Here is a 16,806-nt window from a genome sequence, read left to right on the forward strand (position 1 = left end):
CCGCACATGAATGGAAGCGGGACCAATCATTTAGAGAATGTTCACCTGGGGAAGGTAGGAGTATTGGATCACTGTTTTACAGATGGCTGTTGTAAAAGGCCCTGGAGAAAATCACGAAGAGGGGGACATTTATCCTTTGCTGAGAATAGAACATCCATGCTCAGAGGCAGGGTATCTGGCCATCAACTGTCAGGAGATCGACAGTTGAATGTTGTGGCCTTTATAGCTGCTTGTAGATTTCTTGGAAGAGCCTGGGAGGACACTGCAGGGTGTAGGGTGCTGCTGGACCTATCTCGGTCTCATCCAAGAAGGGTCTTTGCATCTGAACCCTGCTGATTAAATGTCTATTAGCAACTACAGCTAAAAAAAAAAGCATCCCTGTTCAGAAGCAGCATGCTTAAGGGCCAGAGGCTGCTGTCCACTTTCTGCACGCCAGCTGACGGAAGCATCTGGCTGGCTACTGCAGGAAACAGGACAGCTTTCGTGACTCATTTTATGTCCTGATTAGCTGCGAGAGTCAAGAAACACCAGTTCAGGCGCAATCTGTATCAAACACCAGATGCTGAAGAAATACAACCTGGGAAAAGCATGTGACTTTTAAACCAGCAGGTCAGTTTATTTATTGCTTTTGCTTATTGTGGGTGGGAAGGGGGAGCACAGAGTAGATTGGTTTTGAGCTGTCAGCTCCTTTTGAGATGTCAGTAGGCACTGGTTGTACTTTAACACACACACCCTCCCCAAACCTAAGGACTAGAAACATGCTTAATATCAAAAGGAAAACAGAAAATCAATCAAATTAAACCTCTCCAGCACAGGATGCTGTGAACTTCCGGTACGATCATGGAGAATAAACCGTCCTGGCCACAGGAGCCATTCAAGCCCCAAAGGAATTGGCATTAAACCTGAAGACTCATTTGCACAGAAAGAGCAGATGGAGAAGAGAAGGCAGGCTTGAACTTGCCAGCCTAACAAAGCAGAGGCAGCACAAAGCCCTCCTGAGCCACCTTCGGGGAATGGATGCCTTGGATCAGCGAGCTTCAGCTATTTTAACTCTTTCAGCAAAGAATTTCAGCGTGATTTGAATTTCAGCATGATTTGAAAGGGAACATCAGTGCTGCTGCTTTGTCCAGTCAGACTAAGGGATCCCCAAGCGAATGTTGTGCTTGTAACAGCAGCCAGTAACAGCAGCCAGGCCCAGAGGGCAGCATTAAGATAGCAGCCTTGCTTTATTCTCTCTCCCCAGCACCTGGTATTCCAATATACTGCCTCAGAGCTTAGTGTTTCTCCATGCATTTGATCCACGGAAGGAAATGAATCTAACACTCACCCCTACAGGGGTCCATTTATCGCCACTATCCATTTCCAGAGGGACAGCTGCAGCTCAGGGGCAGAAGGGCACAGGGTCCATTTAGAGAAGGTGGGAAGGATCCTAGAGAGGCGGCCTTTCTCAGCCTGGGAGCGTAGTTCACCTTACAGACCAACCTTAGCAGTCCCTGGAGACTTCCCAGTGATCCAGTGACCTCTCCTCAATGGGACAGGCTAAAACAGTTCATCCCAACTTGTCACGTTTTTGAGGTTTGGGGGTGGTGGTGGTGGTAGGGCTGGGAATGGGAACGGTTCAAGAGCCATAAATGGGAGCCAGGGGGAACGTGAAGCCAGAGATTATCTCACTCTGGTCTGGGTCAGTCTGCATTTTTGTGTTCCCATCATTGCCAGGCAGTAGTTTCTGGAAAGCCCCTAAAATATATGAAGATGACATAATCTTGCCTACATCTGGTACCTTTAGGGTTCTCAGCTTCAAGCCTGCCCTTAGCTCCCATAGCTAATAGCCACTGATACAGTGTTTCCTCAACCTTGGCAACTTTAAGAGGTGTAGACTTCAACTCCCAGAATTCCCCAGCCAGCAAGGGGAATCTATCCTGCATGAATGTCTTTAGTTTACATTTTCCTGCCAGCCAAACCCATCTCAAAATCTGTCTAGACCAGTGGTTCTCAACCAGGGGCTATAGGCTTCAGGATATTTCAAGGGGATGGGGTATTTCTAGGATATAGGATATTTCAAGGGGGGCAGGGTGAAAAACATGTAATGAGGGCCACGGCATGTGCCAAGGGGGCAACAGAAAAGCAAAATGTATTATGCTGCAAGTACTGTGGCGCTGCGGGTTAAACCGCTGAGCTGTCGATCGGAAGGTCGGCGGTTCGAAACCGCGCGGCGGGGTGAGCTCCCGTTGCTCGTCCCAGCTTCTGCACACCAAGCAGTTCGAAAACATGCAAATGTGAGTAGATTAATTGGTACCGCTTCGGCGGGAAGGTAACGGCGTTCCGTGAGTCATGCTGGCCACATGACCCGGAAGTGTCCTATGGACAACGCCGGCTCCAAGGCTTTGAAACGGAGATGAGCACCGCCCCCTAGAGTCGGACACGACTGGACTTTACGTCAAGGGAAACCTTTACCTTTACCTTACTGTCTTTATTATAAATAAAAACACATATTCTATTTATAAGCCAAGTGTGTAAGTGGCAATCTTTTTCACCAGTAATGGGACCTTGGCAAGGGGCCACAGGGAAAAAAACTAGGTTGGAAGCGGGCCACAGGCAAAAAAATGGTTGAGAAACACTGGTCTAGACCAACATCCTTCTTTGTTTTCACAGTAAGTAGCAGGATTATTAGAGGATGCCTCAAAGCAGGGCAAAAAGACATCAACCCATTTTTGTGCATTTACCTTAAATTATCTGGCATTCCAGAATTCCACCATAGAGCAGAATGGAAGAACGGAATATGTCCTAATGCAAGAAACTATTGGGCAAGGGCGCAAACCCTTTTGCTTTCTTTGTTAAAAGGGTGAGCTGCTATCCTCATGGCTACAAAGACAAGCCTGAAAATGGGCATTTTGTTGTTTATTCGTTTAGTCGCTTCCGACTCTTCGTGACTTCATGGACCAGCCCACGCCAGAGCTTCCTGTCGGTCGTCAACACCCCCAGCTCCCCCAGGGACGAGTCCGTCACCTCTAGAATATCATCCATCCATCTTGCCCTTGGTCGGCCCCTCTTCCTTTTGCCTTCCACTCTCCCTAGCATCAGCATCTTCTCCAGGGTGTCCTGTCTTCTCATTATGTGGCCAAAGTATTTCAGTTTTGCCTTTAATATCATTCCCTCAAGTGAGCAGTCTGGCTTTATTTCCTGGAGGATGGACTGGTTGGATCTTCTTGCAGTCCAAGAAAATGGGCATATCTAACCAAAATCTTAGAAGCCAGAGGTGCACCAGAATAGATTCTCAGGGGACAGTTAAAGGGGTTAATGTATTTAAATGCTTGACCTCATTGCTATCCAGAGCAGAATTTAATTTTGCAGAATATACCAAAAGCAAACTATTTATAAAAATTTACACAGTATACACAGTGGCAATATTCAGCCAAGGCTTATTCTGATGCAAAATCTGGATACCTTTATCCCTAAATTTCTTGCTACGCTCTGAAAAAAAAGTCCTCAAAATTACACTCAGCTTTAAGCAACTAATCTAGGGTAGTGCTCATCAGTAATTACTATTTTATCAAATTCTTTTCTGCAGCAAATCATTTTCACATTCTGTAACAGACCCAGGTTTATTAACCTGATCTGGATTTTTCCTTCCAACATCCCATGACCAACTCTGTTCCACCAATAAATTCAGAGTGTGGAAATCTAGATATCCAAACCCAAACATTGAGACTACCAGAAAGCAAAAATCAGAGCCAAGAAACTAATTTTGAAAGCTAAAAAGCAGTTTCCATCTGCAATTCCCACCTCGGCTTTACTGAAAAGGAATTACCAATTTGGGGGGAAATGGGGGTTGGAAGGGGAGGGAGTGAACTAAAAATCTCTTCTTTGGTTTAGACCAAAATGTTTTCTCTCTGGATTACTATTACTGGTCAGTCAGTCTCAATATATTTTAAGACCAGGCAACTAACTTTTTCTTGGCTGAGAACCACATTTAATATATCTGGGGGATTAAACGGGGTAAGATGGTTAGGGGTGTATCATATATGTGGGGAGCTGAGGTCCCAGAAACTTTCCTGTAATGAACAATGGTTTTTTCAGCTTTTGTTTCCTTTTTTCCTTTCCTGGATAACAGCAGTTTCAACAGAGTCAAGTTTCCTTTTCAAATAAACGTGTTAACATGTCTGTAGATCTAAAATCCATATATATGACTTCATGCAATAATTTCTATATTAAGCCCTGCCAATTCAAACCTTCTACCACCCTTACTCCCCAAAAGAGGGAGTTTATTGCATCAAATATCAGTGCATTTGACTTTCATCTAGATATCTGTCAAGATATTTCTTTGGGGTTCACACTCCTTCCCCAGCATTATGTAATGTAAGCAATCTATATTATAATTTTAACTGAATTCATCAGTCATTCTCCACAGAGAAATGTGGAGACCATAAGCTCAGACCATTAGCAGGATTTTTAGCACTTTCTCCAAACTAAACTTCCAGAATTGTTTGAGAAAAGCAACAGACAGTTAAATTAGTATATGGTTATAAAACTGGCCTAACTCTGTAGCATGTGTATATTGTTTTATCTCAGCTAAACTTTAGTGGCCTTGCCCATATGGGTTAAGTCAGAATATGGTATACCATTACCAATGTTCTTCTATAATGTGCATTTTTTACTCTCTCCAACATCAAAACTCATTCAACCAATGAAAGTGACAACAGGCTGAGAACAGGTTATTCACACAACCAGCTAATGGAACTTTCTGCCACAAGATGTGGTGACAAAATCTCTAGCTATAAAATTAAATTAAAATTAAATTCATTACAAACTCCATATAGGAATACTAAGATTCTATATCTGGTTTCTCAGAAGCATCAAACTGGCCACTCTGGAAGACAAGAGTTCTGATCCATCATAGCAGCATGTTTAAATTAAAAAGAAAAGGGGAGAAGCAATATACTTGTAACTATGACTTACAGTATTTTAACATGTTCAGAAGTAGTCTATCTCTACATAACAGCTGTAAAAAAGGCTGCAAAGTGCCTTTGGGTCTTCCTTGTAGGTCTCTTAAAAGCATCAGGCCAATCACTACGAAAGCTCAATGGCTGGGCTCATACAACACACTCAACTCAGTTAATGAATTAACCCATTTTCTGAGTTTGTGCAATATATGGAATCATAAACTAACACAATGGGCTGGATTCACAGCCTGCCAAGCCATGAAGAAACAAACCAAGGTCAAAACTAATCAAGCTTAGCATATTGCCTGAATGTAGGCACTGGGTCATTAATTTACTTCAGTAAGCATGCTATATGAACATGGCCAGTGAGAGCCAGTACGTTGTAATAGTTAAAGAGAGACCCAGGTTCTGGCCTACTCCCCCACCCCCTGCCATGAATGTTCACTGGGTGATTTTGAGCTAGTCTAGCCTCTCAGTTTAGCCTACCTCAAACTCACATAGATATTCCTTATAGAAGGAATGACTATATGCTGCCTTGAACACATGGAGAAATGATGGGTCATAAACCTAATGAACAAACAGGGCACTGGATTAAAAGGCCTAGTCTGGTCAGTTCTTGCTGTAGAGTATATTACAGGATTGAGCAGGGGGTTGGACTATGTGATCTCCAAGGTCCCTTCTAGACTTAAAATTTTATGATTCTGATGGCCACATTGATAAGTGATGAAAATTAGGGAAAAGGGGATGACAACTCTGGGACCACTGCAAGATGTTAGAAGGTGGCATCACTGACCACAGATAGTCACAGAAGACACATACGTGAGGCAAGAGAAAATGCTTGAAAGGAGTGATGTAAGATACCAACTGAAATTGTTTCAGAACATCCAAAAAATAAAGGGTGGGTATGGGAACATGTGGTCTGCCCATCACATTTCAATCTCCTTGCCCAGACTACCAGGAAAAGCTGAACACCCAGGCAAAGAAAGTCTTACAGTACTTTTTTTTAACTACTACCACTGTATTACAGGTATTAGTGCCTTCTTAAACTCGTATTGGGTACCTATCAAAGGGCATCCTAAAATTGGAGATTTCTGTCATGACAAACAACAGTTGCCACAAAAGTTGGATCTATTTGCCAACAAGCTTCAAAAGCCTTATACCAAACAGGAAGACTGGTACTCTGCACGTGATCAGAAACAAATTATTCTGAAATCCCTATTGCAGATTTGTAATTGACTCATTGAGCATATCCTACAAACACAACTGGTTTCTGTCAAAAAATCTGCAGTGACTCACCACTCCAACAAGGCACATTTTTTTAAAGTAATAACACAGTACATCTAGATGTGAAATACATAAAATACTTTATACTTCTGTAGAGTTGAATTCAATGGGGTTTCCTTCTGAGAAACCCATGACACTACGAAAAAAGGAAGAATAACATTCTAATGTTTAGGCCTCTAGCCAGGATTTGGTTTTTAAAATATACTTTGTCCTATTGCAGATTTGCAAGTCCATATTATAGAAAAAAAAATAGAGAGCCAGTTTGGTGTAGCGGTTATGGCATCAGGCTAGAAACCAGGAGACCATGAGTTCTAGTCCTGCCTTAGGCACGAAACCAGCTGGGTGACCCTGGGCCAGTCACTCCCCCTCAGCCCTAAGAAGAGGCAATGGCAAACCACTTCCAAAAAACCTTGCCAAGAAAACTGCAAGTACTTGTCCAGGCAGTCTCCAAGAATCAGACACAACTGAACAAATTAAAAATTACAGAAAATAGCCAATAAAAAATTAAGTACACACCAGGTCTTGTTTTTCTGGCTCAGCAATCTTCCAGTTCTTGCAACTAGATATGAAGATAAATTTGAAGCAGAAAGTCTGGAACTAGTACATTAAGTAAAGCCTATTTTTAAAAAGGTAAGCATACAGTGCCTCAGAGCACATGCAGAATACAACTTCCTATCTATCAACGTACCGATTTTCTGGGGGAAACTGATGTAAGGACATGGTAAAAGTGGGCATCTTTCCCCTTTCATCGGAAAAGTTTTGGTTTGCTTTAAAAAAATGGAGGAATGTTATGCATGCCCGCTCATTTAATACTAGGTTTTTATCGTTTTCCTCCTCACGGCTAAAGCCAGCCAATGGAAAGGAAAGCATCAAGAGACCGAAGGAATTTGTTTTTCTGCCTTTCCGTCCTTCATCTTCTGGACTTCGGCTGAAACCTAGCTGGTTAATGACTTTTAAAAAATAAGGGGGCGGGAGTGCCTCCGAGCACAGGCGTAGGACCCTCACTCTCTGACAGCAAACAGATCGTCTCCTGCTGAGCCGGAGCACGTGCAGCGCGCGCTTCCTCTCTGCGCACAAGCAGAAACCATGAAACCAGAGGTCCCCTCCTGATTTTGCTTTTCCTTCCCCGATGCACAGGAAAGCAAAAGCGGGAAAGAAGGCAACGCACTCCGTTCCCGCTGCCAATTAGAGAGAGAAAGATGGAAAACTAACCGCTGCTGTTGCCGCCACCGCTGCTTAGCCCCGGGTAGAGCTCTTCTGCCCGGCATAAAACCCGCCCGCGACGCCCAGGGCGCGCATCCTCACCTACCAGAGCGCTTCGCACGGACCCCATCGCCCCGCAGGCCGGCCGGCCGCCGCTCCCTCCGCGCTGCTTCGCCTCTTTCCTCTTCCCCCAAGCCTCGCCAGGACCCTAGTCCGCTCGGTCCACAGAGGCGCTGCCATGGAAATCACAAGCATTCCCGGATAGGCCGATGTGTCGTCGCGCCCTATTGGCCGCCTCCGAGAGACAGACAGCGGGAGGCGGGGTCCCGCCCAGGTCCTCCCCCCGGTTCCTTTCAAGGGGGAGCGCTGGGGAGCTGGCTTTTGTCCCCCACGTGGGACCTCCAGGGAGGAGGGATGGGCAAAGTCCCCGGCTTAGTCGTGCCCGTGCAAGATGCAGCGTTCCCTGCGAAGGGGAAGGGGGGTACCTATTAGGTTTGGGCCAACCAGCGCCCGGATTCACCCCAAGCTTCTGCACGAGCAACAAAAGAACCAGCGCTCAAGAAATATTGTGAGACGTGAAAGTTGGACTTTGAAGAAGTGGAAGAGGATGACGCTTTTGAACTTTGATGTTGGAGAAGAGTCCTGAGAATACTTTGGAGAGCCAAGAAAACAAATCAGTGGATCATTATACAAATCAACTCATACTTCTCACTGGGGGCTCAAATTATATTTTGGACATACTTTGCGAAGACCTGCCTCTTGAGAAGCCTATAATGGACTTCTGCAAGTCCATTATAGAAGCTGGACAATGTAGAAGAAAGTGACAACCAGCAGCCAGATGGATGGACTCAGTTACAGCGGTGATGGGGATACTTCTGAAAGACCTGAAGGACCAGGTTGGGGACAGATCATCCTGAAGAAAATCTACCTAGTTGCTAAGAGTCAGCACTGCCCCAGACAGACCCATTGTGCAATCCGGGGGTTGTTGTAGACTCACGGCTCCTGCTTGGAGAGCAGGTGGCAGCCGTGGCTAGGAGGGCCTTTGCACACCTTCAGGTTGTGCGCCAGTTGCAGCCATTCCTGGACCAAGAGGCTTTGCTCACAGTCACTCATGCCCTCATGACCTCCCATCGGGATTACTGCAATGCACTCTATGTGGAGCTGCCCTTGAAGAGCATTCGGAAGCTTCAACTGGTACAAATGTGGCTGCCCGGGTAGTAAATGGTGTCGGATATTCGACACATGTAACACCACTACTATGTGAGCTGCATTGGTTGTCGGTGTGCTTCCGGGTGCAATTCAAGGTGCTGGTTGTCACCTTTACAGCTCTTCATGGCTTGGGATCGGGTTACCTAAGGGACCACCTTCTCCCAGTTGTTTCTACCAATCCAATTCAATCTGGCAGGTTGGGCATGCTACGGGTCCCTTCAGCCAAGGAATGTCGGTTGGGAGGGACTAGAAGGTGTGCCTTTTCAGCAGTAGCACCTGCCCTCTGGAATATGCTCCCCTCATGAGATCAGAATGTCCCCAACCCTGTTGGCCTTCTGTAAGGCCATGAAGACCTGGTTATGTGCCTGGGCCTGGGGCCCTGAGTGCGTTAAGGGCCCCGTTTTTGGCTATATTAACATTCAGGCATTGTTTACTTGGGGACCATATATATTTTGTACTTTTAATTGTTTTAATTATTTTAACTGTTCTATAGTGTTTATGATTGGAAGCCGCCCAGAGTCACTTGTTGAGATGGGCGGCCATAGAAATTAAACAAACAAGCAAACACCAACTTGAAGGCACATAATCCAAATGCTTGTGCAAGCTGGCGTTTCTGACCTGGAAACTGCTTTGCAAACGAAAGATGGAGGTTACAACCTTGCAATCAATGCCCTGCCCCTTTTTTCACATGTTTTTAATTTATTTATTTAGTTATTATCACATTTCTTCATCGCCCATCTCGACAAATGACTCTGGGCGGTTTACAAGCAGACTAAGACAATAAAAGAATCAAAATAACATTAAAACAGATTCATTATAAAAATATAAATATACATAAGAGACACATGGGACACTTGTTAAAAAGAGGTGAGGCTTCAATTGCACTGTCACAACCATTTTGACTTTTTTGAGACCCCACTGTGCACATCTCTGGGGACAGATTGGAGGGTGGGGGATTCTATGTGGGGAATGAATCGGGAGGCTATTGGTGATTCCTGCTGGCAAGTTCTTGATCAGAACCTGCTTGTACCTGCTAAAGTACCTATTTAATCTCATTCTGCTACCCATCACAGTTTTTTGCTTGGCCCATCTCAACTTCTTCCCCACTGTGATATCGCAGGGCAGATCAGGGCGGCAACTGTGGGGGGCAAGCGGGACATGTGCCCCAGGCGCCGTGCTGGGGGGGGCACCAAAATGAGTGCTGTGGGGGCGCCAAAAGGGGTGTGGAATCCATGTTTGCCCCGGGTGACACAGACCCTAGTTGTGGCCCTGGGGTAGATACTGGAAAATCTCTTTTGTAGTGACAGTCTGTCCTTATGATTTGAGTGAGCCTGAATCTCTTGCCCACATTTTCTTCCATTGTCCCATCTATGACAGCATACGCTCTATTTTTTAACACTCCTCATCAATAGAATTAAATTCCACTTTGAGGCAGATGCTAGGCCCCTTCTCTTGCAGGATCAGAATTCAACTGTTACAAACAGAGGGGCTCAGTTTTTATCAGCTGCTGTCTCAATCAGGTTTTACTCTGATGTTTCTAATATTTTGTTGCCAGTTCTCTTTAACTCTCTAGCTTTATCCTTTGGGTTCTTTTCCTTTTTAAGCTTTTTAAAATTTCGATTTGCATTTTAATTGTACTTCATTTCTTTTTAACTGTTCTTCTACTTGCTGGTCACCACCCTTATTTGCCAATTAAAATAGAACTGCACTTCCTGTAAAAAAATAGATTAAGGCTTAGCACAAAATATCTAAGCCAGTGTTCCTCAACCTTAGCAACTTTAAGAGGTGTGGACATCAACTCCCATGGCTGGCTGGGGGAATTCTGGGAGTTGAAGTCCACACCTCTTAAAGTTGCTGAGGTTGAGAAACACTGATTAAGCTGTTCAACCAAGAAGCTGATTTGATGTATCCAAACTTGGCAACTGAATCTGAGACATGGCATAGCACAGAGCTGGTTATATATATTCATAAAAACAAGTTGGGCCAGTTAACAACCAGAGACAAAACAGATTTTGCTCCAAATCTATATATCTAAATGGGAATCAGTGAAGAAATGGATGAAAACAGTTGCTGTCAGTTTTAGGATAAAACATTTACACATGCATCTATCTATCTATTCACACCCACATGCACAGCAGGTTTTTTTTTTAATCTCCAAATAATTCAACCAAATTTGCCATGCTTCTAGCAGCAGCTGGCCATAAAAGACTACAACTAAGATTTTGTTTCACTTCCTGCCACAGAAATGCAATTCTTCTCCATCTGAGTTTCTGCCCCATGCACCTGTTGACCTTTTGCTCTGTTCTGATCTGACACAGTGCCACCGGCCTTGCACCCACCTAGTATGAACAGAAAGGGAGATAAAATGTATACATAAATCGCAAACATACATTTTTCCAGGATGTTGCTTGTCATGCAATAGGCCAGATGCACAGAAGGGCACCAGGGAGTTTCCAAACAGACAGACTTGATAATGTGAAAGGTTAGAAAAAGTAAGCAAGGGAGCCTAGAGACCAAATAAATAGGCCATTCAAGAAAATGCAGGAAAAGTCTGTGTTACAGAAGGCAAAGAAAAGCAGGATTTCCAAGCTTTGACTATCTGGAAGCAAATAACATATTGACCCTACTTGCTTGAGGAAATGGGTAACTGATACACATCTGAATGTGGTCTCACATCCTCAGCTTGATAATACTGCAATCATATCTTTTATAAGCATGTAACACTTGCTGCCATCTTTACATATATTTTTTTGTCATAAGGCAAATGCTCCTTGTCTGGTAGAACTGGTTGTACATAACAGCAAGATCTTTAGCTAGGATGATTGAGTATCATTCTAATGTTGCCAGGAAGAAAACGGTAAGAGTTGAGACCTGAACTAGGAGTGAATCTGAGAAAAGGAAGGTTATTAAGAAACATCAGATGATAAATACTTGGTTGCAAAATATGAGTAGGAAGGCCATTTTAAAAGCAGTGAATGGAAAGGAGGTTGTTGGAATGGGGAAATGGGGAAAAAACCAGGAGCAGCTGAATAAATAAGGGAGGAGAAGAATTTAAATACTGAGGCAAATGGAGAAGGTAAGAAGTGTCTAAAGCAGTGTTTCTCAGCCTCAGCAACTTTAAGCTGTGTGGACCTCAACTCCCAGAATTCCCCAGACAGCGGCTGGGGAATTCTGAGAGTTGAAGTCCACACAGCTTAAAGTTGCTGAGGCTGAGAAACATTGTTCTAAAGAGCAAGGAGGTCAGGTTACAGTGAGGGTCACCAGACCAGGGATCTAATCTTACACAGCATGGCTCCCCAGCTCAGTTAAAGACCTCATGGCTGCAGATAATCACATGCCAAGGTTGATGGGTTTAAACTGAGTTACCTTTTTGTGCATTGCTTAGTGTACTGTGGGAAGCTAGCCTGTTTGGTTAGTTTATGGTATAAGATATTGCGCAAACCCAGAAAATAAATTTATTCAGTAACTGGATTAAATGTGTGGCACAAACCCAGACAGGTATTCTGGAATAGCAACATCCTTAATGTCAGCGGGAAAAAACCTCCCAGAATTCCAATCCACAAGGTTCGATGATGCAGAGAAAAGAGTTTATTTGTAACGCGTTTGCAAAGGCGGGTCCCTCCGTGCAAGAAGGAACCCTGAACGAAGTTAACACTATACCTTTATACCCTCCTCACCTGTCATCCCCCTCCTTTGAGGGTTCAGCTCACATTCTTCCTGTTACCTTGAAGTAGCCACTCTGATTTACAAATTTACAATGCCAGCAGGATGTCAGGATGTTCCTACAATCCTTATCGTTGTTTTTGATTCTGATGGCTCACCAGATCCTAGTTTAATTTACATAAGGTCAAGATAACTGTGATTGCCTTTTTGTCAGGAAGAGGAAAAACAGATATGTGATGGAAGTAATCAACACATCCTTGAGACACTTATGGATATTGATCACATCCTCAAGAATGTATTTAACTTCTTCCTAATTCTAATGTTTGGATATATATCAGGGCCTGCATTTCCCCCTTCACACGAAAGTTTACACAATCCTAATAATCCCTCCCCCGTTGCGTGACCTTGCTGGCGCCAGCTATTACCCACTATCTCAGCTACAAATTCTAAACCTAATGACTGTTTTAGCACCCATTTTCCTTCCCCCCTCCCCTCCTTTCAGGCAGTCCTTTTTTCTTCTAGATGAGTTTAAGGCACATCCAGGGGTTCTGTGAACCCCTCCTTCCTTTTCCCCCGCTCACAAAATGAAACAGAGATAATGTGAAACCTGCCCCATAAAATCCAAATACTGTATGTGGTTCTTGGTAAAGCCAAGTCAGTGGCTATGTTCATGCAACATGCTTAACTTGGTTAGTACATTAACCAAATTTCTCACTTTGCACAATATACTGAACCAATCAAATGACCTTATTTTGCCTAACACAACCAGAAAAGAACCAATGAGACTAAGCCTTTTGTATGAATATTTGTTGTTTATTCGTTTAGTCGCTTCCGACTCTTCGTGACTTCATGGACCAGCCCACGCCAGAGCTTCCTGTCGGTTTTGTATGAATATAGATGCTAGATTTGTAATTAGCCAATGGTTGAATTTCTACATTGCACTACATCATAATATGAGCTGCTTATTTTTGGCTTAGCTTGAAGTCTGTACTAGGCCATTATGGCTTACTCAACAAACTATGGTTAAAACAAATATTGCCTTAGCATATGTGAGTGCAACCAAAGGCATTGCGCATCTAGAGTATGTGTGTAACTGAAACGCAGTAGCAGTTCACAGATTACATTGGATCACAGTAGTCTCTGCAGCCAGTTTCAATGAACCTGAAAATAGTCTTTGAAGGTTATTCCCTCAGTTACAACCTGAGCCTTCAGAGATTACTCCAAAAACCTTGGCAGTTCAAATGCTTTATAAAATGTTTTGCCAGCCATAAAAATAAAAAAGGAGTGTGGATAGAAAATGTTTTAGAGTGACCGTGAATGGTTCTCTTTTGGGCCTTGAAAAAAGCAGGCAGCACAGGGCAGGAAGCCTCAACTTGCATTTTAAACCAAATGGATGAAATTTGATTTACGGCCAGCCTAAAACAGCAGCCATAAAAATACTGTACTAAATAACTGAGCATCTGATGTGCTGCATTTGCTTCTGACCTTTTAATTAGCAGTTTTCAGGCCATAGCGTTTAAGTGCTTCTAATGCTGCTCAAACTATTACAAAAATGAAAAGTGAACCAGTAGGTCAGCCTGTTGCAAAATGTTTCTTTCTTTGCGTGCGAAGCCTACTTTCTCAGATGCAACAGGGAGCTTTGAGCTCCTAACGCTTTGTAGGAAAAAAGGGTAAAAGAAATAAGAAGCAGATGGATTAGCAAAAGGATCGTCCAAGCTTCCAAGCAAGGCATGAGGAGGATCACTCTCAATGCTTGTTGCCTCTTAGCAATTGGCAGTTAAGGCCCTTGATCAAAAAGTAGTAGTCAAGAGCCATCAAAACTGTTGGTAGCCCAATTCTAAAATCATCCCAGAATATAATGGCAATGAATCCCATTCTGCTTGCATGAAGAATCCCTTTTCCTGAATTTCCCTCATTTCAGTTCAATGGACAATTGAGAATTCTAAAATCACCTACATAGGAGATGAACTTCTTTCTGCCCTTATTTCCCATGCCAGGTATGATAGCACACAGAGTTCCCCCCACCCTTTCCTTGAAATCTGAAATTGAGACTTGTGATAAGTTTCTACCCCATTTCCCACAAGTCTAAAAGGGCAGCAGCACCTGCTGTCGGATGATGCCACAGAGCAAGCCTCAGGTGAGGCTCAGCGCCAATTCACAGCCAAAATGCAGGAAGGGAAGAGTTAATTTTTTCTTGAGGCTTAGGGCACTTTCACTCCCTTGGGAATTATGCAACAGGAGGAAAGCAGCTTAAGATTTCTTCAGTTCCACATTATTTCCAAGAGCCGAGCTGATTTATTTTTTATATTTGAAATTGCAGTAAAAACAGTCTTTAGAAAAGAAAGAAAAAAAGAATGTCTCTACGAAGCTTGAGGACAGTCCTTTTTCCTTTTGCAAGCACTCCTGGGCTTTGGGAGAAAGGTGGCTTGATGCCTTTTCAGTTTCCTTTTATAGGATTGGGGTTTTGTTTGGGGTTTTGTGTTTGTGTGTGTGTGTGTGTGTGTGTGTGTTTTGCATACCACCAGACAAATGTGTGCAACCTGAAGTACAAATATGGGTTTTTGAGGGTGGGTACAAGCTGCAAAGAATTTTTTCATTTTGCACAGTGCAGTAGTGAGGACATATTGTCTGAGCGGTGGGGCAATCAGGAGTGTCTGCAGAGGGGGGTCAGTTTAGTCAAGATGGTGGCCATGACAATGGTGCGATCAAAACTCCACTTGTTTTTTATGTGCGTGACACACATAAAAAGAGGGGGGAGCTTCCATTGCACCATTGTGGCCCCCAACTTGATTTTTTTGATCCCACCCCTGAGCAGTAATGTTTGGTCTTTGAAGATCATCTTCCAATTGCTTTTGAGAAATTAGGAAGTTTGCAAACCCTTCCAGAGCCTGAGGGAAAGGAAGGTGTGGGAAGAGCAACCACACTTGGTGATGGGTGCAGAGAACCGGAGGAGGAGGAACACAATGAAGGGAAGGCTCTGCCATTACAGTACATATTGCTCCCATTAGATGTCTTGGTGTTCCTCAGTTACATTGTTCTCCAGGATCTCTCTGAGCTTGGTTGTTTGCTTGCAGGCGTTTCATTACCCGGCTAGGTAACATCATCAGTGCTCAATCATCACTGATCAATTCATCAATCAGCACTCAATCAGCACTGATGATGTTACCTAGTTGGGTAATGAAACATCTGCAAGCAAACAACCAAGCTCAGAGAGTGCCAAGTTCAACCCTGAGCTACATATATTCTCTCCTACTTATATTTATTTATATTATTTATTTATTTTGTTAAATTTATATGGCCACCCAGCTCACACAAAGTGACTCTGGGCAGCGTACAATAAAACCTACTAAAACATACTACAAGACCAATTAAAACCAATTAAAACAGTAAACAGAGATTAAAAACAAAACCACCAGCAGGAGAATATCGCACATAATACAGCCAACACACAGGCTCCCTATCACCAGGGGATCCCCAGGCCTGAACTAGAAGTATTTTTATGAACCAAATAATTCAGCAATATTATATTCTTCTACTGAGATTAGTTGGACTGTATTCTATGGGGTTCAAACCTCTGCTTTAGGTGACTGTACAGTCCTTCCAGGAGAGGGTTTCAACCCCATAGAATCAAATCTGGTTATGTATGTCTGATGAGTCCCCATAAAGATGAAACCGGTCATGAACTGCCTCCTGGCAGTCATTGTAACTGAAAACATCACACAGGACATATATACGCTGTACAAAAATACAGAACCTCCCCCCTCCAAGGGGTGGGGGTAGAAGTCCCGTAAAACCTCATACACGGGAGCATGACATAATGTGACATCTGTATCTCTCTTTGAGAGCATCAAGGAAGGTGGGTGATATATACCATTCTGACTGATGGCTCTCCTCAGGGGTTTATCAGAAACAACTTTAGCTGCTTCTGTGATTTCTCCCACTTCCTTGAAATAACAGGCTGTAGAAATCACTGCGCATGTCTTTTCACCCCTTGGCAAGCAACATTATTTTGAAGCCCTTCCTGGCATTCCTAGTGTAAAATTGAACTGGATTTTCACTAAAATTTTAATAGGCATGGCGCTGGCCACAAAGATGCAAAGGGGAAAAGTAATACTACTTTTTGTCTGTCTCAAGTCATGACTGATCATGCTACACCCTAAGCCCTCTCTTAGGGTAAATTCTGGCTTCTTGTACTGCTAACGTTTTAAGTCTCCATACCTATAGCTCTCCCCCAGTTTTCCCAATTCCCTAATGAAAGGAAACATCTCTCTGAAAAAGTTGTAAATATGTACTGTGATTACACCCTTAAGGGACTATAATTAGGAATATAATTTCATATATGATTGCCTGCTTCTCGCTTCCACATTCCATCTGCTTTTAATGTGAAATCTTATTATTATATATCACCATGTGCACTTTGAAGAAAACAAACCCAGGTGTTCTCAGCTTCTTAAGGAGCCAAAATGAAATTAGGCCAGAGGTAGACAGATTTCAGGCTTGCAGGATC

The 16,806-nt window shown here is 43.5% G+C and overlaps 2 protein-coding genes across 5 annotated transcripts in view; both read right to left on the minus strand.

Annotated features, from left to right (window-relative positions):
* Positions 1–7,697, minus strand: part of TPST1 (tyrosylprotein sulfotransferase 1) — a 34,957-nt gene extending 27,260 nt beyond the window's left edge. For 2 of the 4 annotated variants that reach the window (XR_010067598.1, XR_010067597.1), the window contains exon 1: positions 7,534–7,697. The gene's annotated coding sequence lies outside the window, so the exon portion shown is untranslated. Of the gene's footprint in view, positions 1–7,529 lie in introns of all 4 variants that reach the window. The other 2 variants (XR_010067596.1, XM_063298481.1) reach the window with 2 other exon arrangements.
* Positions 1–16,806, minus strand: part of VKORC1L1 (vitamin K epoxide reductase complex subunit 1 like 1) — a 177,148-nt gene that overhangs the window by 41,706 nt on the left and 118,636 nt on the right. The gene's annotated exons all lie outside the window — the stretch shown is intronic.

Source organism: Candoia aspera, chromosome 1, assembly GCF_035149785.1.
Source record: "Candoia aspera isolate rCanAsp1 chromosome 1, rCanAsp1.hap2, whole genome shotgun sequence".
Classification (NCBI taxonomy): Eukaryota; Metazoa; Chordata; class Lepidosauria; order Squamata; family Boidae; genus Candoia; species Candoia aspera.